We start from the raw sequence: 27,603 nt of genomic DNA, 5'->3' as shown, positions 1-27,603 counted from the left end.
TAACCGCTGGATTGCGCAACCGGCAGACACTTTGTATGTGGGATGTGCCACCTGCCAACCATCAGATTCTGATATAGTGTAAATATGCTTGGCCATGGAGGCCAATCATTGGATTGCATTGTGGTCAGATGCTGAGGATGTGGCGAGTGTGGCAATGAGTGGGAATGTCTCTGTGCTTCACCAAGGGTAATTGGAGTGGGTAACCCATCATCTTGCCTGAATGGTTTGTTTGCTTTTGCCTGGGACCAGCTGAATCTGGGGGCCTGTGTTGGAGAAGAGTTGTTTTTTGATTCCCCAAGGGCCACTGGAAGCTGGTGGTACTACACATGCCTGAGAATGAGAATCTGCTGTGCTAGATGTCTGTACACAGAGGTATATACGGGTGTCAGGGATTGCTTAGTGTCTCCACGTCCCACAATCTGCAGTCTTCCAAATTCAATTCCAGCTGGGCTAGAAAAAACATCTTCTGCATATTTGTGTGCAGCCTCCAACTGCAGACCTTGGGAAGTGGAAGTTGTAAAGGCGTCACGTAGGAAGACACAGACAATTGAATAGATTTTGGGGTATAAACTTTTATTCATTCAAAAAGAAGGGTTGGAAAAAGGCCTAACTTGCCCTATGTTAAGATGGCATTTCCATACCTAAATCAAACGAATGATAGTCTGTGTCAGGAAGTCCAAAGCAAATGTCTGTCTGTGTCCAAAACCTATACTTGCTCTCACATCGAATTGTATACAATGTTTAGGGATATCAGCATCACATCAGAAGTGTTTAAGTAAATGTTCAGTGCTTCTTTCAGGTCTTCATTGGGAAAGGGGTTTCCCTTCCCCAAGTTTTCATGTCTATCAATGTTCCAAAATAATACAATTCCTTAGGATATTCAATGTTCCAAAATAACACAATTCCTTGGGATTCTTCTCAGCTCTTTGCGTTTGGTTACCTTTCACCAATTGAAATAGTACAGTTCCTCAATTTAAGTTCACATAGGTTTTCCTTTATTCAGTCACAAAGTGGCTTTTCCTTGGGTGGTTGTATTTGGGCCAGGCACAGTTGTCGGACCCTGCAAGTTCCACCCATAACAGGTCGTGCAAGCAACACATTTTATCTGTATTTGCTTTATAGTTCTCTTCCTCCAGTTTCAGCTTTACAGTGAGGCTTGACTTATTATCCTTTCAGGTGCCCTGGAAGCTTTATTATTGCTTGTTTTATCACCATTCACTTGTTTAGTAGCATTCACCTGCAAAGACCTACATCGGCTTCTTAGTACACCCTCTTGCTAAGAAAATCAGTCACAGTTATTGTTCTTTTGCACAAGCCATCATAGGATTCCCAGTACATCCTCCTGCTAGGAAACTCAATCACTGTTTCAGGTCTCTTGACCAAAGCATCTGGCACCCTATGCCAGGTTTCTCTTGCATACAGGTTTTCTCTTCTCAACCATTCACTTCTTTCAGTAGTACGCAATAATATCTGCTTGACTCTTGGCAATGCTTGTTTGACTCTTCTTGACTCTCAGCACTACTTGCATTCACTTATGCTTGTTTGTTTGGCTTTGTTTGTTAGCATTACTTTTCATGTCAGTTCATAACCAATTCATTTCAGTGGTATCAATGTTTCTTCTGGTTTTATCACAGGTCATTAATTCGCTATTGCATTCATTTAGACTTTTCCAAAAATTGACTTAAGTGAGGGAGTTTACATAAATACGGTCTCTTTCTTTTATCAGATTGTCATATATGGTGGCTTTCCCACTGAAACCTGTGTCGGTATGCCCGGGGCTCCCAACACTCTTGGGCACTCACTGGTGTTGCTTGCCTTGTCCGACGTATAGTGTGGGGTTGCAGTACTGGTCGTGTCTCTGGTAAGCATTCCCTGTCCTGCCTATCCTCCCGCAGATTCGTGGACAGCTACTCTCTCGCTCACTGGTATAGCCGATGCACCGCACTGCCTATGTGACTCCGCCAGCCCATTCTCTGCTGTGGTTTGTTCGGCACTGCTCCTTTGGTTCTTACCCAGCCTCTCCAGATACCTCTCTTGTTATTTCCCTTACACACGGCTACACTCTACTTCACGTCTCTCCTCTTCTTCCAGTACTTTAAATATCCAGCCAGCTTCATTAGGCACTCGGCAAATAGACTGTGCAGGGTTAATTATGTAGTCTGTTGTCAGTCTTTGTTGCATCTTCCTTGTTCCAGTACCAAAGTGGTGTCTGTGTCTGTGTGTGTAAGAATGATTAAAGAGAGAGGAGGTATGGCTCTGGTGTCTCTCTTCCTTATCCCAGTACCTGACTGGTGTTTCCTGGGAGATGATTAATGTAAAAGATAGGAAAGAGACTAGTAACACCCTACAAAGTCCTGGGGGATATTAGATTCATTAGAAAAGAGAAATTGCGGATACCGTGTGTCACCCAAGGGTGCCTCATCCTCACTCCCCACGTCTCCTCACCCAGGTGAACCTCCCTCGCATATCCACTCCCAGGGTCAGGATCCAATAGGAACAGCCTTTCGTATGTCTAGCTTTTTCCAATTCGTGGAACACAAAAGAATGTGGAGCGGTGAACTGCATTGTGCTAAACCAGAATAATTTACATAGTGAAACTGTAATATGTGCAACTTTGTGATTTTGCAATACTCTCGGCAGACAAATTACAAATGTTTTGTGAATCAGGTGCACATTTTGTCTGGGTGGGGGAAATCTAGAAAAATATGAAAATTCCCCTGAAATGTCCACACCTCATATTCTCAGGATTTCACTTGCCTCTAAATCAACCAACATCCATCTTTCTTTGTTGTCTGTCTCTTGTCATGGTGCCATGGTCTTAGAATTTATTCATAACAACTGCTCTTCCTAGAAGGTTTCCAAAGAAGTGAAGGTGGTTGTAGAGGGGCAGATAAAGAGTTTGTCAGGGACTAGTTGTTTCTTCATACAAAAGAGGAGATGATGAAGAGTGTTAGGAAAGATTTCTCCTAGGTACAATTTTCCCTTACATATGTGAACCTCCCAAACTTTTTGCTTTTGTTTGGAGTGCCTAATGAACACTGAGGCTCTACAAGACTGGACCACTCAAGGTGAACATTACACAACAAAGAACCAACTCCCGTATTCCAGAGGGTGTTTATATCTACCGAATAAGGCACTACAAGAACAAGTCATTTCTGGTTTTCATGTCCCCCTGATAGAAGGACATCCAGGAATTGCCAAGACCCTAGCCAAGGTGAAAAGACATTATTGGTGGCCGACCTGGCAAAAGGATATTATGCAGTTGATTTTTTCATGTGGCATTTGTGCACAGAATAAATCCCAGAAACAAAAATCTGCGGGCCTTCTTCAACCCCTGGAAATTCCACCTGCACCTTGGCACACACTCTCCTGCAATTTCATCACAGATCTGCCTCTCTGTCAAGGGTTGAACACTATCCTAGTGGTTGTTGACCTATTCTCTAAAATGGCCCATTTCATTCTGTTTAAGGGTTTACCAAACGCATCCAGTCTGGCAAAGGTGTTTTTAGAGCAAATCGTACGATTACATGGCTTTCCCTCCATCCTGATTTCTGACCGAGGGAGTCAGTTTGTGTCTAACTCCTGGAGGAAGAGTTGTGCAATTGCCCAAATCGATATTCGTCTGTCCACTAGTCACCATCCCCAAACTGATGGCCAAACAGAGCGGACGAACAGACACTAGAGCAATACCTACGGTGCATGTTATATCAAGTGGCCGAATATGCCTACAACAACTCGCTACACACCAGTACCGGACAGAGTCCATTCTATACCGTATATGGAAGGCACCACGTACTTCCGAATTAGATACCCCAATGGACTTGGAAATGCCTGCGGTGAAGACTTTACATACAACCATCACTCAAGCCTTCAAAAGGCAGCAGAACACTTGGCCCAAGCCAAAGAAAGACAGAAAAGATTCTCTGATCAGCACCGAAGAAAAGCCCCAGACTACCAAGTCGAAGATGAAGTCTGGTTGGCATCTCGGTAGGTGCCCATAAGAGGAACTCGAACAGAGTTTCGTGCCAGATATATAGGGCCCTATACCATCAAGGCTATTATAAATCCTGTGGCAGTAAAACTAGCTTTACCACCAAATTTGCAGATCCATCCCGTATTCCAAGTGTCACTCTTAAAACCTATTCAGCCTGGAACTCAGGACAAAACACCACCAAATCTGGTACTGGTTAGCAGAGAACCCGAATTTGAAGTCAAGGACATCCTAGATTCTAAACTCACCAGGTCCAAGTTACACTACTTAGTGGACTGGAAGGGATACGGCCCTCAGGACAGGACATGGAAGCTTAGCCAGCACGTCCATGCGCCACGCCTGGTAAGACGATTTCATCGGAACCATCCGACCAAACCAGGGCCAGACAGAGGAAATACCTTGAGAGGGGCCTTAGGGGGGAGTGCTGTCACGATCCATGCCTCTGACCCCCTCAGGTATAACAGCCCCCTGGCAGCAGTGGGGCTAAAGCCCTTCACACTGGCACCAAGGGCCTTAAAACTCCATCAGAAACATACATGGAGTCAGTCCTGGCTCTTTTGGCGTCAGGCTCATTATCAGGAATAAAGCAATACCAGTTTTGGACCTTAATTCAACATGGAGGAGGCCTATTACAGAGCTCAGTTCTTTAGAACCAAGTCATGCAGTGTAGTGTTGTAGGTGTGGCTGGGCCTGGAACTACTTGGCCTGGAACTACTTTACCTGGGCTATTTAAACCACACCCAAACAGCAGAACACGCTTCGTGTTATTCTGCACTCCTGCAACGTAACGGTCACCGTGTCCAACTCCTGCTCATCTGCTTCTCCGGCGACCCGATCCTGAAGCTCTAGATCCGGATTCCATTAATAACCTGGAAGAACAAGAACAGCATTAGCAAGCAAGAACACTTACCTGTGAAGTAACCCGTTTTGAATCCATCCTGTGCTTCGCTTAACTCGCTGTTAAGTTTAAGAGTTGGGGGTCAAATATGCACGCTGGAGCCGCTGGTGGGTTTCAAAAGTCTTTACTAGGTCAGGTTCACAGGTAAGTACATAAGGGAAGTAAAACAGGTAATATAGGCAGGGGAGACAACCACCGGTCCCCTTGTCCATTCAGTGCCCGGTCTCAACTGTATTACCCTGGAACTCTCTTGCACACTCCAGCATAAACATTCCATATTAACATTCTAAGTATGACTCAAGCATACTGCACATGGACAGGGGCAGGTCAAAACCTAACACTCGCCCATCTCCGGAGTTCCTTACCTGGGCAAACAGCGAGTCCTGGCAGCAGCCTGCGCTTCTCTTACCTCGCCCATCTCCGGGTTTCACTGCAACCTGCAAGGGAGAAGGAACAAGGTCAGCATTAATAAAGCACTTACCTGGGCAAGCAGCGCTTTGATCGCTCATCACTCCGGAACATCACTGCAACCTGTACAAAGAAGAGAAGAGAACACAGGTTAGCAATTAACACTAATAAACAGCGCAGCGCTCCGCACATCACTAACTCACCGTGGTCTTCGCCATCAGCGCGGCAACTCCGAGATCACAACCATCCCTGTGAAAACAAAAAGAGACATTGTTAGGGAACAGCGTAGTGGAGCAAGACGCCGAGAAGACAGAGAAAACGGAGGGAAAGAAAGTGACAGAATAAAGATGGAAAAGACATTATAACTCACCTGGCAGACAGCAAGCAGAGTCGGAGTCACAGCCGGTCTGGACCCGTCATAAGGGCACACAGACCAGTGAAGCAACTAGGTCCACGGAACGCCCGCACCAACCACACGCCCCAGCACAGAGACGCAGGACGGAGAGTTCAACGCACAAAAACCTAAGGTGAGCAATAACCCCAAGGGAGGGGATTTGGACCAGAGGAAGGTGGGAGTCCACCCATCACAGAACCAGTATCTTAACCCTCTATTCTCCTGTTATAGGCGTTACCCAACGTCTGGCACATAACCAAGCAGAGAGGGGTCCGGGATAGCGCTTAGACCTCCATCCAGTATTGTGTGGCGCCCCCGTGGATACTAGGTGAGAGTAACAGTTAGTCAAGTAACTAGGTGCACAGTTTGCTAGGCACTTGTGCTTGAGTGATAGTGACTTCAGCACGATTCTTTGATTGACCGCTAGCCAATGTAGGCTGCGTCTAATGACAGAGATGTGGTGATTTCTGGGGGTGTTCAGCGCTGCTCTAATGGCATTGTTTTGAATTACTTGTAATTTATTTGTATTCTGTTGGCAGGTCACTAAGTAAAGCGTGTTGCAATAGTCGAGTTTCGACAGGACCAAAGTTCTGGCTAAGGTAGTGCAATTGGCAGTGGTTAGGAAAGGGCGGCATGTAGTGATGAGTTTACATGTATATGCCACTGAGGATATTATAGCAGTAGTTTGTCTCGTTAATGAGAGAGTGGAGTCGAGGTATATGCCAAGGGGTTTAGTGTCCTTAGATACCTTAATGGTGTTGCCATCAATAGTGAAGGAATTAAAGTCTGGATCTAGCTTGTTGAGTCTGGGTTGTGAACCAAGGAGGAATAGCTCTGTCTTATTGTTGTTAAGACAGAGCCTGTGTGGAGCCATTCAGGCCTGAATAACGCAGGAAATTTTGCAGAGTGCTTTAGAGTCTTTTTTGTGGTCTCCAGTAATGGAATTGAGTATTTGGTGTCATCTGTATAATTTGTGTAGGTGACACCCAAACGTTCGAGGATATCGAAGAGGGGCTTTGTAAACACGTTGTAGAGTGTTGGGGACAAGCATCACCCTTGGGGGACTCCATAAAAACTAGTGTCGGTTCCACTGAGGCTGATGGGGAGAAGACTCTCATTGATCTATTCTCGAGGAAGGATCTAATCAAGTGTTAGCTTTGTCGGAGAAGTGAGCTGCAGAGATGAGATGGTTTCATAGTATTTCTTGATTGACCAAATCAAATGCGGCCGATAAGACGAGTAAAAGGAGGAGGGCCAGCTTGCCATTATCTTTTAGGTTTTCAATTTGTTTTTGTTTTTTAAACTCTTTTTATTAGTGGCCACAAAGATGCACAGCACAATTACATAATTTCCACAGTACAGGAGAATCAAATAATATACATATCATCGAGGTGCCAAGGGTTACATAGTTTCGTCATCATCCGGAATTTTGTCACACAAGTACATTCTGAAGGGTCCCCATATATCTTTAGGTCTGCATGCCGCTGAGCGGGTGAGGACAAACTGTTCTTCAGCTTCGTTTACATATGTCAGTTCCTGAAGGAAATGTTTCATGCTGGGTGGGCCAGTACCTTTCCACTGCTGTAAAATGCATTTTTTGGCCACTGTGCATGAAACATTGAACAGTCTCCTGACCTTTTCAGAGTGCTTGCCTATGTCCCCAAACAGATATTTCTGCAGGGTTAGTGCAGGGGGAACTTGTGTGATTTCTTCTAGCATATCCGCCACCTCTTTCCAGAAACCCGCCACTATCGGGCACCCCCAGTACATGTAGAATGCGCCTGCCCGACTTGCTTTGCATTTGGAACAGTCTACGGACCCATCGGGCGCAAACATGGCTATTTTGGCTGGAGTGCAGTGTAGTCTATTTACATTTTTAAACTGGATCAGGCGTAGGCCAGCGTTCAAGGAAACCCTTTTGGTGAGCAAACAATATCTGTCCTAGGTTTTATCATCTATGGAGACCTGTAGATCCCTCTCCCATTTAACTTTAACCATGTTAGTCGAGGGGGAATGTGCTTGGACTGCACCATATAGTCTGGAGATCCCCAGACTGTCCCTGGACGTCACCAGCTGCATACATGGATGAGTAGGGGGTTCCTCAGGGAAGGGTGCCCAATGTTTCTGAAAGGCTGATCTCATGCGATAGTATTGAAGTACCTTAAGTGGACCCCCGCCAAATGCCCCAGTGACTTCCTGTAGGGTCGCAAATTTCCTGTCAATGAACTTGTCACCCAGTTTCATCTCCTCATTGGGATCCCAAGCCTCGCGCAAGCTACTATCATGCGTTGGCGGTATGTCAGGGTAATTCCAGAGGGGAACCTCTGGGTTATAGGGGGACACAACTCCCAATCTTTTAAAAATAGCCCTCCAAGTACCAATCATACAGCTCACCGGGTTAAACTCACATGTGTATCTGTAGCGTGTGTCAAGAATCACAGTATATTCGTGGGGTGCGTGGTGAGTTCTTCTATCGCCACGTGGGGGGCCCATCGTTTCATCATACCAGTATCTCGAGAATTGGGCTTGGGCAGTATAGTAGTATAGTTCAAAATCAGGTGCCGCCATGCCGCCTGAAGAGTATGGTTCAATCATTTTTCCCATCCTATTCTCAGGGTTTTTCCATTTCAAAGAAAGGCCATCACCATTGATCTAAGTTTATTGAAGAAGGGTCGACCCGGCCATATGGGGATGTTAACGAAGAGATATAGGAGCCTGGGCAAGACTATCATTTTAAGAACCGCAACTCTTCCATGCAATGATATCGGAAGGCGGTCCCATAGCAGCAATTTGGTATTTAAGGCCTGTAGTGCGTTTTTGTGGTTATCTGTATATAGCCTATGTGTATCTCTTGAGACAAGTATCCCCAGGTATCTAATGCCTTGTTCAGACCATTTGAGTCTACATAGAGAATTGGGGCATTTGGTTGCCGGTGTAAGTGGAAATATTTCCGACTTGGCCTTATTTATGGAGCAGTAAATTCCTGAATCTGCCATAATGGGTGCAATATTGTTTTCTGGCTCACGAACATCCAAAAGCGTGTCATCCGCATATAGGGAGATTAGCTGGGTAGAGCCCTTCAGATTTATACCCCTATCTGAGTGTCTAAGCCTAACCGCAATGGCCATCTGCTCTATCGTTAATGCAAACAATATGGGTGAGAATGGGCAACCCTGCCTCGTGCCCCTCTCCAATAGGAATAAATCAGAGATGGATCGATTGGTCAGCACTCGTGCCCCGGGTTCCGTGTATAGTAGTTTCACATATCTGATGAAGTTAGGGCCGATACCAAATGCCTCCAGTCCCGCTAGTAAATAAGCCCATGACACTGAATCAAAGGCCTTTTCGGTATCTAGGGATATGCCCACTGCTTTCCTTCCGGGTCTATTTGGGCCATGATACCAAAAAGTCTACGAAAGTTGAGGGCCGTGGATCTAGTGGGGATAAACCCGCTTTGGTCGGGGTGTACAAATTTCGGGACTGCTGGTAGAAGCCTATTGGCCAACACTTTTGCAAATATCTTGGCATCCGTGTTTACAGGAGGGAGAGGCCTGTAGGACGTTATGTCCTGTTGTGGGCGACAGGGTTTAGGGAGTACAGTTATTATGGCCTCTCATCGTTGGGGGCAGTGTTTTGCTCTGGAGGGCTTCCTCCCACAGCTGTAACAGCAGTGGCACTAGCTCCTCGTGGAACTCCTTGTAGAATTCCGCTCCTAATCTGTCTGATCCTGGAGCCTTATTGGATGCCAAGCCTTTAATCGCTTCAACAATTTCCTCAGCCGTGACAGGCTGGTCCATTGCCAGCCGGGTCTCCTCCGGGAGTGTCGGCATCACCAGTGTCTCTAAGTATGCTTTAATTTCAGTGATTGTCTTGGTATCTCTGTTACTATATAATTGCTGATAGAATTTAGCAAACTCACTATTGATCTCCTGCTTCCCCAGAAGGATATCCCCAGGTGGCGTTTCTATGCTTGTGATCCGGTTAGGGTGTCTATCGTGTTTGAATAAATTGGACAGATTCTTGGAGATGTGTCTGTATCTCAGCTAGTGTTGCCTTGTCTTGTTTATGGGTATAAGTCTCCTCCAGCTTCCCCAGTTTATGTTCAGTTTGGGTTAGTTCAGCTCGGATCCCTTTTAGGAGACCCACTGATTTCGATAGTAGGGTTCCCCTAGTCCATACCTTAAAGGAATCCCAGACCGTGGAGTATCTGTCGACCGAGCCTATGTGTCTGCTTAAAAACCCCGAAATTTCAATGTGTAGCCCTTCTACAACCCCAGTGTCGCCCAGTAAGCCTCCGGGCATTCTCCATCTCTTGACAGGTCTGGGACAGTTATGGAACTCAACCTCAATCACTACCGCGGAATGGTCAGACAGTGTGCGGGGCAGTATTTCGCATGACTGCACTGCACTGACTACAGCAGGGGAGACAAACGAGTAGTCAATTCTGGACTCAGAATCATGCACCGAAGATTAGTATGTGTATCCCCTTCTGTTTGGGTGCAGCACCCGCCAGGCGTCCTCAAGGGAGAGCTGAGGTAGGATGTGATGCAGAATAAGAACAGCTTTACTAGGTGACCTTGTGATCGTACTTATCTGTCCAATCTGGGATTGAGAGCAACATTGAAATCCCCCCCCACAGTACAGTAGACACATCAACGGAAGTGATTAATTGGTATACATTGGTATAGAAGGCTGGGTCATCGATATTAGGACCATACGTGTTAACCAGTAGCATTTGTTGACCTGTGACCTCACCCCATGCAAGAACATACCTACCAAGGGGGTCAGTTTTTTGACCTTCCAATTTGAATCCCAAACATGGGTGTATAAGAGTAATGACCCCTCTGGACTGGGATAGTAATTTGTGTAAAACCTTGACTTGCCCCAGCTAGGCAATATGCATTCATTATTAGTATCCATAGCATGTGTTTCCTGCAACATAACAATCTGGGCACCATGTCTGGCTATGTAATTCCCCACTTTCTTAGTTTTAAACTGATTATTCAGACCCCTAACATTCCACGAAAGTAGTTTCATCTTCAGTTTGTAGCCAATGTTTTACAGGGGAATGTACGGATGACATCACATACCTCAATAATGCACCTCTCGTAGAACATGGATCGTGCCAGAATCCAATCCCGGTTCCCCACCGCCCCACCTGTTCATAAATTATGAGGCCGTCTGCAGCATTAGTCAGTCAAGGACCAGACTACAAGGGCCACAGATAACTTAGACAAATCTACATAGAACACATTTCTCAATCAGTTGGATGGGGTCTTTTGTTCTGCGTCGGTCTGCCCCCTCTGGGAGGAAGGAGTATAGAGGACTCTATATAGGTCAAGGCTTCAGTCGGGTTTTCAAAAAAGTGTGCTCTCCCTGCATGCTGAATCCTCATTTTGGCTGGGAACATCAAGGCATATGTGATCTGGCGTGCTTTCAGGAGTTTCTTAACTGGTTCATATGATCGCCTATTCGCTTGAACAGAGGCGGAAAAGTCGGATATATGTGAATGCGATTGCCTTCATACTGCAGTGTTGCAGGCTCTCTTGCCAAGCGAAGAATTGTGTCCCTATCCCTATAGTTTAGGAGGCGTGCAATTATCGTACGTGGCGGTGCTCCTGGTTTAGCTACCGGTGCTAGGGCGTGGTGTGCTCTCTCTACCAGGAAATGTTCTGAGAGTGCTTCCGGCCCAAACAAGGATTTGAGCAGCTCTTCCATTTGTTTCTCCATTTGTCCCTTCCCAAAGGACTCCGCCACGCCGACCACTCAAATGTTATTTCTCCTCGATCTAGATTCGAGATCCTCGCACTTGCTTTGCAGTTTGCTCATTGTGTCTTTGATATGGGAAATGTCTCGACTGTGATGGGCAATAGTATCCTCATTCACGCTTATCCTGTTCTCAGTCTTTGTGACACGTGCGCTCTCTTTGTCAATTCTGGCCCTCATGGAGCCTATAGTGGCATCTATTTCATCTAGCTTCGTGTTTACTGCCAGGAACCCATTTTGCACTAATGTGGCCAGTTTATCCTCTCGGTCTGCCCCTTCAAGTTCGCCAGTTAGATTGGCCTCTGGATGTATCTCCACTGCCACGGTTTGATTTTGAGTACTGGTATATGTGTCCATTGGCCCTTTTTTCTTACTTCCCGGAGTTTTGGATGCTTTGTTTGTTGTGTTCGGTTCCCCCATGTCGGCGCAGGATTGCGTGTCTATCCTAGTTGTATTTTGGAGATGTTTTAGGGCTATGGTTTTCCAAGATGGTCTTGGTCGGCACGAAGTGGCCGGGAATATGAATATGCCTGCAGCCCCAACGACTGCTAGGTCTACAGGGCGGATTTGGCCCGGATGAATTGTGTCCTCTCACGTATGCAGTGCCCAGTTATGCTTCTCGAGACCCCTAGCCTCTCCGCCGAATGCCAAAGTGTTGTGGGATTTTATCTGTGTGTTGCAGCTGCCAAGGAGGAGGCCGTGTGGCAGCCGCTGGATGTTTCTGTAGCTGCCTCCAGATGCAAATTTTAAAGGTTCAGATGTGTCCTCCGTAACATCCAGCAGTATCGCTGCAGGCCAGTCAAAACCGTGCGTGCATGCCACGGGGGGGGGGGTCAGAACCCCACAGCACAGTCGCACTGTCTGTGATAACCAATGTTCATTGTATCATGGTCGCTTGAATATTAATGTCTGTTCAACCACGAACAATACAGTTTAATTGTGGTTTTCTCTGCCCTCAGACCTTGTGCGTGCCAGCATGATACAGCCACCGGTGTACCCAGGGCGTAGAAGTGCTCTGGTCGCTATACCGCGCCACGGTATGGGTAGGCGATAAACCCGCAGCCGGTCAGCCACACCGCACACATCTCTCCCGTATTTCACAGTCTCTTACTTGGTTTGAAGTGCGTTTATGGATGCGCTGCCATCGGGCCCAGTCGCCCAACGGATGAGCCAGTTTACCACAGGAGATCTGCTGCAATGGCGTCCGGGAGGGGAGGAGAGGCGGCGAGTGTCCACAGCGGTCTTCAGCCGGGAGGTCCCAGTCGAGCCCAGGCCCTCGGTGCGGGAATCAGGTGCCTCCGTTTGGCAGCGTATCAAGAGCAGGAGTTGTATGTCAGAGCTAGGCGTGAACCACCGCCGCAAGCTCCACCCTTCCCGGCCCACAGCTCACAGCTCACAGCATCCACGGCACTCAGGTGAATCCACCCGGTACTATGTGTCGGACGAACCCAGCGCCGCGGGTCGGTGAATTTTCACTCAGGGATATCTTGGCGATCCCAAGCTGCAGCAAGTCCGGATTTTCTCTGGTCGTGGTCGAACATGCAGGCAGTCGCTCACGCAGGGTTTTGGTCTTCCAGACGGCCCAAGAGCGGATAATTTAGCACAGGATATTATGGTGGGGCAGGAGCTCCGAAACTAGGTGGCCATTTTCCTCGTGCGCAACAGCGTCCCCCTTCAATTTGGGTTTTAAGATCTATCAAGGTAGTCTCGGTCCCACGCTTAGGTCTGAAACCTGATTGTCTGAGGCCCAGGAAGTTATTGGATTCTAGGTGATCCTGGATCTGCAGGCCAATCAAGGGTTCTGGCTTTGATGTGGGTGGATTCTTGGATGCGTTGGGTGAAGCCTAGTCATGTTATAGTATTGGCGATGTCTAGGGCTTTAAGGTCCTTGGCATCTTGGAAGCCGAGATTGAGGTCTCCCAGTAGTATGATTTGGGAGCAAGGCTTGCAAGGTTGAGAGGAGGGAAGTAATATCTTCTTCAAATGTGGATGTTGGCCCTGGTGGCCTGTAAATAAGGTGCATAGTCAAAGTTTGCGTGGCTGAGACAGGTAGCTTAACTGATAGTAGTTCAGCTGTGGCAATATGATGACTCAATGTGAGTCTGAGGCCAAGTGCAGTTTTAGAAATGAAGGCGACACCCCCGCCTTTGGATTGGTTGGAGTTTCTATCACATCTGGTGATGGAATAGTCATTGGGGATAACTAGTGAGAGAGATGGTCCTGCTGCAGCATGCAGCCAGGTCTCAGTGATAGCTAAGAAATTAAGGTCTTGAGTGGTGATGTAGTCTGCACTGACTAAAGCATGTGCTGAGAGTGACCTAGCATTGATTTGTGTGCCCTTAATGAGGGTGGCTTTGTTAGAGGTGTGTTTGGTCTTGGTCGTGATGATCAGTTCCTCAGGGAGGGTGGAAGTGGTGGAGATGGTCTTAGGAATGTGCGCTGGTTTGATGGTAGAATTATTGGTAGTGGTAATGTGATTTTAAACTGGCAGGGCTAGTGGGAATCTAGTGCCTAATCTAGAATTCCTGTGATTCAGCATGCTAGGTTAATTTGCTGTTGGTTTGGTAGCAAAGTGCTCAAGCCATAAGGCGGGTGAGGTCAAATATGGGGTGTGCAATGATATGGTTGTGGTATGCGTGTTACAGGCTGTAGGTTGTAGGCAAGAGGGCAAAAAAGTTGATGGAGGGATGCTGTCCACTGGTGGGAGCCTGTTGCTCATGGTTAAGGATGTGTATGTCATTTTGTGCATTTTGTTCAACGTCGGGTTAGGTTGGAATGATGTGAGTAAGGTTGTGCCTAGTATTAGTGGTAAGTAGCAAGTACATAATGCTATTAGGTATGATTGTTCTGTTAGCGAGGCAGCCGTCTTAGACAACTAGTCAGGGTGGGAAGGATATGCCGTCAGAGGGATGCAGTTTGGTATGGGTAAGAGATCAAAAACAGGTCAGTGGTCATACAGGTATGTCGTGATACAGTGTAATCGCTAATAATAATTCAATAGTAATGCAGGCACATTGGGATACAGGTATGTCCTATGGTAGCAAATAGTCAATCGAAGGTCATGCAGGCATATTGGACAAGTTAGGATTGCAGTGTGATTAGGCGCAAATCATGCATGTGTATAATCAATATCAAATTGCTAGCCCACAGGCATATTAATATTGCAATGTGGGCAATAGTAAGTGGAGCCGTTAGGCGGTTGAACAGGTGCATTCGGTATACAGTGCAAACAATGAATACAGTGCAGACAGGTAGGTAGGGCTACGTGAGGTGTACCGTGCAAACACATGCAGTCAAATCTAGTATATGCATTGTCACAGTCGGAATAGTTTAGTAATATTTTTGTTCGTACATAACTAAGGTGTACACAAATCCAGATCGAACATAGTGGTGCTTAGTATGGAAGGAAAGCACTTTCGTATGGATAGCACACAGATAGATCCGTGAGATAGCTAGCGAGGTACGATAATCTCATATCAGGTCATGTTGATAAGACGGTTGACTAGGTTTAGTACATAGCAATAGATGAGGTAAGGGTATGATCATATCAGGTCATGTTGATAAGACGGTTGACTAGGTTTAGTACATAGCAATAGATGAGGTAAGGGTATGATCATATCAGGTCATGTTGATAAGACGGTTGACTAGGTTTAGTACATAGCAATAGATGAGGTAAGGGTATGATCATATCAGGTCATGTTGATAAGACGGTTGACTAGGTTTAGTACATAGCAATAGATGCGGTAAGGGTATGAAAGCGTTAGTGGTGTAGGAGATGAGGAGGTGATAGCTCAATAGTCGATGCAGGTTACTCACAGGTGTACAGATGAGTGCGGGATCATAATAGGCTTGGTGCCGACACTTTATAGGTAACGGCTCTCAAGATGACTGGTTCGGGCAGAGAGTTAGTTGGTTTAACCCTAGCGTATGATGAATGTGATGAGGTGGTTCAGTCAGGTATGGACATTAATGAAGGTTTTGGCGTCCAGCACCCACATGTCGGCACAGAGAGGCCTTGTAAATTCAGGCCTTAGAAAAGTAGGCTGGCTCACGCCTGCCGGTGGCTGTGGTTGGCTCTTCAGGAATAGGTCATCCAATCATGGCATACAATGATGGGGCACCAAGCTGCTCAATGTACAAGTAACGATGCAGCCATTTTTGAGTTCCGATTTTAAATGGAACACCGTGCAAAATAAGCAAATAATAATGTGGGGCATGGCTTCATGGATCTTGCCAGCGCCGCTTTAATGCTATTAGCAGACAGAATTGCTGCTTGAGGACATATTCTGCATATAGTTGTCATGAGGGAGTGCAGGATTGTGCACGCTGTAATTTCTCACCATAATATCAACCTTTAGTCCGGTTGCATTTGCTGTGGTAGCAGGGGCTTCCAGCGTGTTGGGGAGGGGCTCCAGCCCTCTCCTCAGCTGTGATCTCGACTGAAGTGTATCTATGTATATAATGTAATGTGCATGAATGAGTGAGTGCATTATGTATGGGTGGCAGCTTGGGCTTGCCTGTGTACGTGTATGGTGAAAGGGTGCACACTTAAATGTATGGCTGGCTGGGTGTCTTTGTGTGAGTGTATGCTGAAAGGGTGCATTCTAAAATGGATGGGGGGCTGCCTGGGTGTACCTGCATGGTGAAAGGGTGCACACCTACACGTATGGGTGGCTGCCTAGGTGTGCCTGTATGGTGAAAGGGTGCACACATAAATGTATGGGTGGCTGCATGGGTGTGCCTCTATGGTGAAAGTATGAACACTTCAATGTATGGGTGGCTGCCTGGGTGTGCCTGTATGGTGAAAGGGTGCACACATAAATGTATGGGTGGCTGCATGGGTGTGCCTGTATGGTGAAAGGGTGCACACATAAATGTATGGGTGGCTGCATGGGTGTGCCTGTATGGTGAAAGGGTGCACACATAAATGTATGGGTGGCTGCATGGGTGTGCCTCTATGGTGAAAGTATGAACACTTCAATGTATGGGTGGCTGCCTTGGTGTGCCTGTATGGTGAAAGAGTGCACACTTAAATGTATAGGTGGCTGCCTGGGTGTGCCTGTATGGTGAAAGGGTACACACTTAAATGTATGGGAGGCTGGGTGTGCATGTGTGTGCATGGTGAATGGTGTGTGTGCCTATGTTCAGGGGCATAATGAAAACAACATTTCAGGGAGTGGGGGTTAACCCTTAAAATACTGGGAGAGGCACTAACTACACGGGTGGTGGGGGAGGGGCAATTGTATTTGTGTGGGGGCATCTAACTTCTTTACACATTCTAATGAGACTATTCTAGTGCAGCTTCAATTTTGCAAGCAGTTAACTCTCTCCTTCAAGTATGAAAGCACCAATTTATGGACAGCTGTGAAAATGAGCGGTCTCCTGTCCCCTCTATACCCTTCCAATCACTCCCCTGGTATGAAAATTCTAAACCCACATCACCATTTCAATTGCCTAAAACATTAAGCATTTGAATGTTGTTACTGACAGTGTAATGTTTTACGTTAGAAATTGCGGGGCCTTTGTTAGAAGCGAAACCCAGGCACTGTTTAATATCTTTGTCCTTTTCTCTCCGGCAATGGCTCTGTAGGTCAGCCAGGTCAAGTCAACACAGCCCTTGATTACTTATTGGCAATCATCATTACTACTAGCCATATTCATCCTTATTCCAGTACTTGCGTATGAGGCCATTTGCCCCATACACACATATTGGGATGAAGTGGAGGGACATGGATGTAATGCCTGGCTCAGTTACCTGTAATCTTCATTACTACTAGTCCCACTATTTCTCATTCCAGTACTTACCTATAGGACAAGGTGCCTCATACGTAAGCACTGGGACAAGGACGAGGGATGTGGAGGTCATCCTGTACCCAGCTGTCAAAAAATTAAACTCCAGGTAAATCCACATATGTCCCAAGAGATGGCCCAGCAATGGTCAGAGGTCCACCTTTTAAAGGTTAAAGACACACAGCCCACATCGCTCCAGGTGCTTCTTCCTAGTCACAGAGGCATGATGCATCTACACTTATCACCAAACCCTAGGCTGGTGTTTCCTTTCTCTTTCATATCACACCATCATCATCATTCTATCATAAGCTTAAAATAGCCCTCCTATCCCTAATGACTATAGCTGATATCGCTGACAAGCAATCTCAGTGTCTATTTTTGGGCATTAGGAAACCTGTCATGCATGTGTGACTCATCAGAGCAAGCAATATATAGGTCCTTCTTAGCAGCACCCATTTATTTTCGCTGCTGAGGTCTGCAAAATGCAAAAATGCCAGTGTGAATCATCAGAATTCCAGTCATCTCACAGTGCAAAACCCCACATCCACCCTCTGGTTCTGAAATCTTTGCTGCACCCACAGCTCAGTCATTTGTATTTTCCTGCAGCAGTGCCATGGGCCTTGAGCTGCGCTGGCTGCAAGAAAACAGTGTGGGGCTTCTGAAGGCTATGGAGGGTTGGTGTAGAGTCAGAGATCTATCGGCCAAACAGGAAGGTGCCTCTACAACAGCACTTTCCTTCAAGGCCATGCATTGTGTTAATTTAAAAGAAACAAGCATTGCCAAATCTGACGGTTTGGGGCCTCTGTATTGGCACTGGGAAAACATACTTTGTGTATCAAGCAAATTTAAATATTTTGGGTGCCATTCAAGGTCTGAGGGTACCATGCTGGCATCTATTTATATTCTATATAAAATCTATATCAAAATTTGATGTCACTAGTTGTATATACATTTTATATAAAAATGATATGAAAAATGTTAGGGGTCAATCAAAAATGTTGGGGTCCTTATCAATTTGATATAAAATGTATATCAATGTTATATTAACTTGATATCAAAGGGGCTGGATTCAGGAAAAGGGGTGGGGCTATACCAGAAAAGAGAGCGGGCCACCTGTTAAAATGTAAAATTGATCAAAAGGTTACCCTGTGTACTACTTTCCTTGATAAGGTTTAGATTTAAATCAAATGCAACATGTTTCTGTTTTCAAAAGCAATTACACACATGCAGCATTTTGTATGTGTACTTTCCCCTGCACACTTAGCAGTTTTGAAAGCACAAAGGACTTTTGGTAATATTTTGGATTGACAGAACCCTTCTTCCTTCTTCACTCTCGAGCAATATAGAATCACTCTTCTATGACGGTCACTTTCTCACTCTCAGGAAAGAGTGTGCATTTTTCATTTAGGAATTACACTTGGTTTCACTTAGCAAGGCACTTCTCTTACCCAGCACCAAAACCCCTACTTCAGTTACATTCAGCACCCCTCTGCTTAAAGGCCAGATATGTGGAATGGTGACAGTTAGGAATTCATGCTTTCAGACAAGGAAACCCCTTTCCCTGTTGGGAAGTCTGGGGTTGACAAGAAAATAGGTGTACCCAATTACATAAACAGACCTGACCCGGGAGGATAGCTCAGCGGCAATTTGTTCGCCTTGGAAGCAAGACGACACAAAGCAACACAGGTTCAATCCCGGGTCCATGCTTAGAAACCTCTGGGTATTTAAGCGTGTTATAAATTTGCAATTTAGACAAAAAAAACAATTACGCAACTAAAAAAACAAACAATTCCTGTAACAGCGCCTCCATGCCCGCGGGCTGTGTGAGGGCTTTAAAAATGCAAATAAATAAATAAAAAGTTTTTAAAGTACACTGGGAATAAAATGTGTTCATTTCGAAGGTTAACAACATCACCCGTGTTATTTTGCTTTATGGGAATTAATTGGATTATTATTTATCAAATATACTAAGGATCTACTTCAATACCCCCACCCATTAACTAGGGGGAAGGTATTAACTCAAACAAATCCCCACACTTGTTCTTTTTGAATAAGCTACTTACATTGGAAATCTCTGGATGTGGTGCTCAAGAAAAGACATCAGAGTTTCAGAACCCTCTCTTGGGAAAGCACAGGGATCTGGTCAGGCACTTGAGTCAAAGATAGTCAGCAGCATACATCCCTCTGTTCTGCTCCCCTTTGCAAAAATACCAGTCTCTTTAGTCTTTCCTAATTGCTGTCACCCAGGCAATATTAAATCTCCATCCAGCTTTCAATTGTTGCACCCAGGAGATGTTTAGACAGCTGTCGGTGCGAGGTTAAATTCTGCCTCCTTCTTTTAGTATTTACCTCGATGATTTTTAGGCAGTTCTTCATTTTTCCCATTATGCAAGGCCTTTTTACCCTCTAAACCACACTTCTGAAATATTGCAATCAGGAGGTGTTAACTTATTAGCCTTGAATTTTCATTGGACCCTATTGTTCAATCCTCCCCAGGGCCAAGCCCTTCTATGTGGTTAGACCCTTGGAGTGAAGAAGTTGTAATGATAAAATAAGGATGAAACCACACACCAGAGTCTCCATTGCACACTTTTAACTTTTTAACCTAAAAAGTCACTATATTACAAATAAACATAACAACATATATATTTTGCGGCTCCTCTAATCATGGTAGACTTATTAAAATTAACCCTGTTTCATCAGAAAATTGCAGGTCCAACTGGTATATTTTCATACTTTACTCACAATTAGTAAAACTTATTATCACCAAACTGTACAGACAGTTATATGATTCACTAAGAGACTAACTCCCCAACCTTTGATTTTGTTACATTTTCTGGGGAGCTAGAAACACATTTTAGGTTGTAACTCTTGTCCCAAATGTCGAATCTTGACGGATAAACTTTAAAATGATACATGTCTCATTTTTGTAAGTATCATGGTTCCAAAGTTAATGGGCAAAATTTGATTCCTAATATAACCATATGCCCATATATTTACAGGCATATTATTCTAACTTTCATTTTACAGCTTAGGTTTTGGTTCTTGTTTGAGGCATCTCTTCCAGTCAGCTGTCCCATTGTTGACTTAAGCCTGGTGTAAAACACGTAATCATTCTTGTGAAGTCGAAGGCCGGGCTAATGGATGCTGAAGAGATCTTATCTCTCTTGCCAGATAGGTCTCTGGCATTTTGTGACCATCTTGATTGCAGGCCATCCCCAAGCAACTCTGGGATGGGCCACAGAATTTCTTGAATTTGGGATATTTTACAAAGTCCAGCCATTAAGAGTAGCCTTTCTGTTGACCCAGCTCACCAATAAATGGCTCTGTCATGCAGGAATGCCGCGCTTCTCCATTGCCTTGAAACCTCAAATAAATGGTCTTTCAGTGGATAGCAAAGCAGAGCATGTAATGGGGAAATGTCGCTTTGCCTGGGCTTTCATATTTTAGGAGAAGTGTCATTCTGGGCTACACACAGAACTGTTCTCCATGCACCAAAAACTGCACTTTGAATGTTACATTTATACCACACATGAGGCCTTTTATTTATTTTCAATAAATTGCATCTCTCCACCACTGTTCATTTTTCTCCTTGTGATATGTTCATTTTGGCAAGTGAACATTGTTCTCCATGTATTCATTTGAAGCTGCAAAAGGCACACACTTTTGGACATCGCAGTTTCTGTGTTTGCAAATGCTATGTTTTCCATGTAGAATAAGCCTTTACATTTTCCTGGCTTTATCAACCACATGCACAGTCCAATTAGTAAGTGGATTTCTCTTGATTTGAAACAGTCTTTTTAATGTGGCAGCTACAAATGAAATATTACATTTAATTTTTCTTCGACATAATGAAGTGTAGGCCTTTTTGGCTGTCAGTCCACAATGTGCCTTATAATTTATATCTGCAGCCCAGTTTCATTTTTACATATTCCTTACTTCAACTGCAGAAGTTCCTACATTTTATTTCACTAGGCACCTTAGCAGTGTTGAGGTTTTGAGGCTGGCTTTTCCGTCTGCTAGTGTGTCTTCCCATGACAGGAATGTATTTCTGCACATTTGGGCCAAACATGGCATTTCAATTAATTTGATCCTGGGGAAACCATTAAACATCAGAGACCCCCCATCCCCCCTTACTCTTTGATCATGATTATTCCTGGGAAAGAGAAGGGAGAGTGGGGTTTTCCTCACAAATCACATTTTCAATGACGCACCTCCTGATCTTTTTCCTTCCTCGGGGGGTGGGAGATCATGTCTCCTCCTCCTTGCATTTGCATTCTGGGGGTATGGTCATGGAATCTCTCCTTCATTTATTTTTCTTGGTTAATTTCCAGGGTCCCTGGGGTCATCACCAGACTGCAATGCTTCCGTTCCCCAGATTGGAATGAAGGAGGTTATTACTTCTGGAGAGAGGAGTAAAAAGAGAAGTTAATATTTATTTACAGAACGTATTTCCCCAGACAATATTACATCGAATTTGAGAGACAACATTGCATAGAATTATGAGACATTTATGACATTTCACTTTAGCAATTGCAAGACCATTTTTTTGTTTACATTTTCAATGAATATTAATAAAACTACTGCCTGTTATACATATTTTAGTTTCCATGCAGGGTTTCCGGTTTTACCCTTCTTTCTTGAGATGGTTCCTCGGTTCTAACTTCATTGGGCTTGTCAATCAGTCATAAAGATTGTCGGGGTTGACAGCTCTTCAACTGATTGATATGGGCGCATTTCTCTTCTGTCTATTCTCCTTTTGGGATGCAGACCTTAAAGGCAACTGGGGAGATTTTGTCGACAAGCTCAAAGCTATAATGCTAAAACAGAACGATTTTCCATTCCTTGGTCTGAGTTCTCTGAAAATTTTACAAGTAAACCTTGTCACCTACCTCATACTCCTTTTTTGTGCTTGTTGAGTCATAGTACAATTTAATTCCCTCAGCCATCTTCTCCAATTTGCACTGTCCAGGAGCAAAAGCGTGCTGGAGGTGTTTCCTTACATTTTCAATGTACTCATGAGTGGTGGACGCATTTATCAGTGTCTGCTCCAGGGTTCTATAGAGCAGATGCTGAGATAACACCATTTTATGGCCTTTCATTAGCTCAAAGGTAGACATTTTATTTGCAGAAGATGGTGTAGACCTAATAGCCATTAGGGCAAGGGGTAAATTAATGTCCCAACTAGGCACAGAGTCACCCACAAACCTCTTTAGGATGCTCACAATCATCTTGTTATATCACTCAACCGCTCTGCTCGTGGCCAGGTGGTTAGTAATGTGGAGTTTTCTTTTTACCCCTAGAATATCCGACATCTTCGTCATCACCTCGCTAGTAAACTGACTTCCTTGATCCAACTCAATTCTTCTGTGGGAGGCTGAAATGAGAGAAGATGTGCTTGATCATTAGAAGGGGAGCTATCTATGACTTACAATTCAGGGAAGGAAGACAATTTACCCACTTTGTAAACATGAATGTAACAGTCAACATGCACTTGTTTCCTCTAGAGGAGCGAATCACCGGCCCGATGAAATAGACTTGCAAATCTGACCAAGGCAGTATCAGTCCCCTTTTCTGTAGGGGAGCTCTGTGTGTGAGAGAACTGGGTTGAAATTGAGCACACACGAGGCACCCCTTTAAATAAATGTCGAGGTTCTGGCCCTTGTGTGGCCAGTATGCAACCTCTTGCAAGATTTCTAATGTCATATGCAGCCCATATGACCAGAAGTGGCCGTGTCATGGGCGTGATTCAACATCAGGCTCTGGAATGAGGTAGGTACCACTCACTGGTCACATCCAGATTGGGATCTCCGTACTAACAAACCGCCTTGGATTCTGAACATTTGGGAAAACTTCATCAACACCCAGATATCAACTTTACCGGTATAATCCAATTTGGTTAGGTGAAAACTAATGCATTTGTCAATGTGTCAATAGAATTTTCTAATACTCAGGTCCACTTTCTGTGCAGTGATCACATTTGCATCCAGGGTATCTTTACTCCACTGGGAAATCAAATGTTCACTGTTGGAACAAGCTTGTGACCTGGTGACAGCGATCACTTGGATTTCACCCAGTAGGGATTCAATATCAATGAAATCCCACTGCAGAGCTCCAGTTTTAGCTAACTGTTTAGCCAGATCATTCACAGTTGTATTCAACCCCTCTATTTTAGAATGACCTATTATCTTCTTCCAATAGATAGCCATCTCATTAGAGGTCACCAGATCATCAATCGACTGGATCGGCTTCCCATGCTTCAATGGTTTGTTGTTTGCACAAAGCATGCCCGGATTTTTCCAGTTAATCAGGTGTTCCAGGAACCACTTCCTGACATAATCAGAGTCAGTGGTTATGACCAGTTCTTTGAGTTGGTGGTGTACTGTGGTGAAGATAGCTTGGTGTATGGCCATCAACTCTGCCACCTGACTACTTCTGGGCCGTATTTTGTAACCGGCAGAGGGCTTTGGTTTATCATTCACCCACGCATTCCCAATGCCAGCCACTAGTTCTTTTTCCCCATTATTACCAATATGGTAGGAGTACCCAACCACATAAACTGTGGGTATCCCGAGAGGTGTGTCTTCTTCATAGACCTTGCACAGAGAAGTTAGATGCACCTCCATATTGCGGTTGATCCTTAGACTTTCTTCCTCAAGACGGTTTTCTTGAGCACACTCATGCAAGTCACCCAATCCTTGCGCAAGAGGACTCATCTTGTTTTGGCCATATCTGACCTCCACAGGAAAGCATTGCATGGACAGAATCCAAGAAGTAATTCTGGAATGAATTACATTCCCTACCAGGATTCTGTCACTTTGTAGTAGTCTCTACAATGATGTGCTGCTCCCGGATGAATGGGTGGTAGCTTTTCAATGTTCACAACGTCGTAGTTGTTTAACTGTCTCTGATTTTTCTGGACTCCACTCCCACATGACTCCGTCCTTTAATAAATGGACCAAGGGTCGAGTGACCTCTGTATACTCTTCAATGAACTTCCAACTATAATTATTGAGTCCAAGAAGAGTTCTTAATTCGTGCCGAGTAGTAGGGTCTTTTAATTTCAACAAGGCATCCACCTTCTTCACCAGATGATTGAGAACCTCAGGGGTGATTTTGTGCCCTAAGAATTTTACTGAGGTCTTACATCACTGTACCTTCTGAAAGGACAGCTTTGCTTTGGCTTTCTGCAAGTGGGTCAGAATATTGCGGATTTCTGCTATGTGTTCCTCCACAGTTGAGTTCTTGATCAGGACATCATCTACATAGGCCAGTTTTCCACTTTCACCCAAATCGGGTATGGCCGTATGTAAAAAGATGTTGAACTCATTGCCATAGTTTATGTACCCAAAGTGGGTTCAGGTCCACCTATATTGCTGCCCCCCAAAGGTAAGGGCATGCTTGTATTGGTCTTCCCTACTCATGGGTACAGTTCAGTACCCATTGGTCAAGTCAAGAGCTGTGTATACTTTTGACACTTGGATCTGTGTCAGCCCTTTTTCGATATAGGGAAATGGCCATCTTGACATGTGGACCCATTTGTTTAAATGTCTCAGGTCTGCACATAGTCTCCATTGGGGGTTAGGTTTTAGTATCCCCAGTACCGGGTTGTTAAAGGTACTGTGGATTGGATGAATTATCCGATGGGTTCTAAGTTCTTAATCTCTGTGAGTGACTCCAGGGATGCGAGATGTAACCAGTATTTTCTTTATAAATACTGCAGCCATCTCTGGGTCTGTGTGTATGGTGGTTGAATGAATAGATGTACATCCACAGTCATATGAGTCTACTGTAAAGATATCCTGGAAGTCGAGGAATACCTGTTTCATTTTTTATATTTGCTCCTCAGTCTCACAGGCATCAGCGAGATTGATCCATTCTTACACCATCTGCTTGAAACCTGAAAAGACCTCAGGCGTGGCAATTTCAGCTTTATCCTGCAGTTGGGTGGAGAGATCTCTTTTTATGCTGTTAGCCTAGACAGGGGGTTGCATGGATTCAAGGTAGTTGTTATTCACTCTAAATACCACCTCATAATTCTTGATGTCACAGCTCACCTCTTGTCATCTCTTCCACCCCATAAGGCCAGGAAGAGCACACCAACAAATTCCCCCATGACGGGTAAAAATAATTTGTGTAGGCATACTGTCACTGGTGTTAAAATAGTTGTTTGGAATTGGTCTGATGATTTTGTTACCTAAATCAATAGAATAATGTTGGGCATCAACCACTATTCCAATAGAGGTGTCTGCGCCCAAGGTGATACCTTGAGGGTCGCTGTTATCCACCAATTTTCAAATAGTGTCATGTTCTAGTTTCACTAGAGGTGTCGGATGTAAATACAAACCTTGTTGTGGGAGATGAGTATTCAAACATATATAGGCGTCCTGATGTTTGAATTTTTGTGCTCGCTTAATTGTGAGGGGAATCTTGAATTGCCGCACATGTTCTCTGGGATGGTGACCTCTTATCCCACTTGAACTTCAAAAGCATAGGGCAGCAATTGAGCTGACCGGAATACTTTTTCAGTGTTGTCAAAACCCATGAGGTTACCCCCCAGCCGTGACCATACTTTATTACTAATTAGATCCAAATTGATTAGGAATTGGTTGAGAATGTCACTACCAAAATCAAAGCTAGAAGGCACATATCTCACGACCCAACAATTGTATTCTATGCTTTTGTTGCCAATGGACATTGTTAGCATACATCTGCTAGGCAGGAAATGTTTGGAATTTGGGGTTTCCAGACCTACTTCTCATTTATCAATCAATTTAAATGTGGGAAGGGTCTGATCTTTTGGGAGTTTTCTGAATAATCCTTTGCTGATGAAGCCTTTTCATTACTCAGGCTTAGACTGGTGAGCACAGCCTCCTCCCCCTCATGTATCTGAAAGGGGAAAAACAACATTTGGCCCTTTTTCTCAATGTTGATCCGACTTTGAGCTGGTTCTTCGTCATCCTTTTTCATGGGACTCTAGGTTTCTTCTACTTTGGACTGGTATACAATTTCAGGGTGTTGCATTCCAGTGTGGAATGCCACTTGAATCTGGGAGGAAGGAATTGAGAAGGGTTCCATTACCACTTTGATTGCCTACAAAGATGACGGCGATGTCGGAGACCTGATTATTCTCGGAACGCTGTTCGATTAAATGGCAGGTACCATTCAAACTCACATAATTCATACTCACTTTTAGTTCCAGGACGGTTAGTCTGGGTCCAGAGCACCTTGTTCACACAGTTGATCAGAGGTGATAACCTCCAAAGGAGATAATTCCCCAGTAAACAAGGTGTGCCCCCTGGAGGCACGACTATCATCAGATGTTTTAATCAATGTTGCCCTATTTTTATTTCCAGATCCGCAGTCCCTTCAATGGAAATATCATTCCCAATCGAAATGTTGGAGTTGTCCGGGAAGAGGTATGAGGGGAATATGGGGACCCTAACCCTTCCTGAGTTTAGTTGGACAAAAGCGTTTTTGGACAGCAAGGTGGCTTTGGATCCAGTATCCACCAGAGCTGATAATTCACACTGACCCAGCACCTTGACCAGGGCACAAAATATGCGCCCTTTCTCCTCAACGGTGCAAAGAAATTGTGAGTTATTTGTCAGCTCTGTGGGCATTTTCTTAATGTGAATTCCATCTCTGTGTGATCTTGGGTGATTTTCCGAGTTGAAGATTGGGTACGTGTAAGAATAAATTTACATCTGGTAATTTGCATAGTTGGGGGATCCTCTTTCTTTCCAGATTCCTCGCTGTCCCCCTTTACCTGAGGACAGTTCTCAGAACCTTTTTATGGAGGGGATACTTCCACAATTCCTGTATTTGCTGCCTTGCATTTTTGGGGTCTAAGGGTTTCTTGAACAGGGTCGGTCTCCATACTTACTCTCTCAAGCTGAGGGTCTTTTGGGGCCCATTTGTCTTTGGGAGGGATCCCCTCCCCATTCGTGAAAGAGAAGATGTACTTACCTGAATCCTGTGGCGATTGTTCTCTCTCAAAGGGGATTATCTTGCTGTGTTCTTCCACACAGTGGGTTCTTCTTTGACCTCCTCTACTTACCTTTTGCTTTTTGGGTTCTAACTTCCCAGGGGATGAAGATTCACTTTCTATTTTATTTATTGTTTATTTTTATTTAGTATTATACAGTTAGCATATCAGTCAACTTTTAATATAATTCAAATCCACCAAATAAAATTAACATTTGAGTTACATTCCACATAATAATACAAATCTATATTTATAAAAGTGAACATTTGTGGGTTTGTAGCTGGGTTTGTGGCAAAGCATTGTTCTTTATACAATACCACAGTGTTTCACCAATCTGCACCAAGTTTTGCATAGTTACCCGTTAGGAC

The sequence above is a fragment of the Ambystoma mexicanum genome, chromosome 1q, assembly GCF_040938575.1.
Source record: "Ambystoma mexicanum isolate Mex_15411 chromosome 1q, UKY_AmexF1_1, whole genome shotgun sequence".
Classification (NCBI taxonomy): domain Eukaryota; kingdom Metazoa; phylum Chordata; class Amphibia; order Caudata; family Ambystomatidae; genus Ambystoma; species Ambystoma mexicanum.
The sequence above is the reverse complement of the archived record's forward strand: the minus strand, read 5'-3'. Positions refer to the sequence as shown.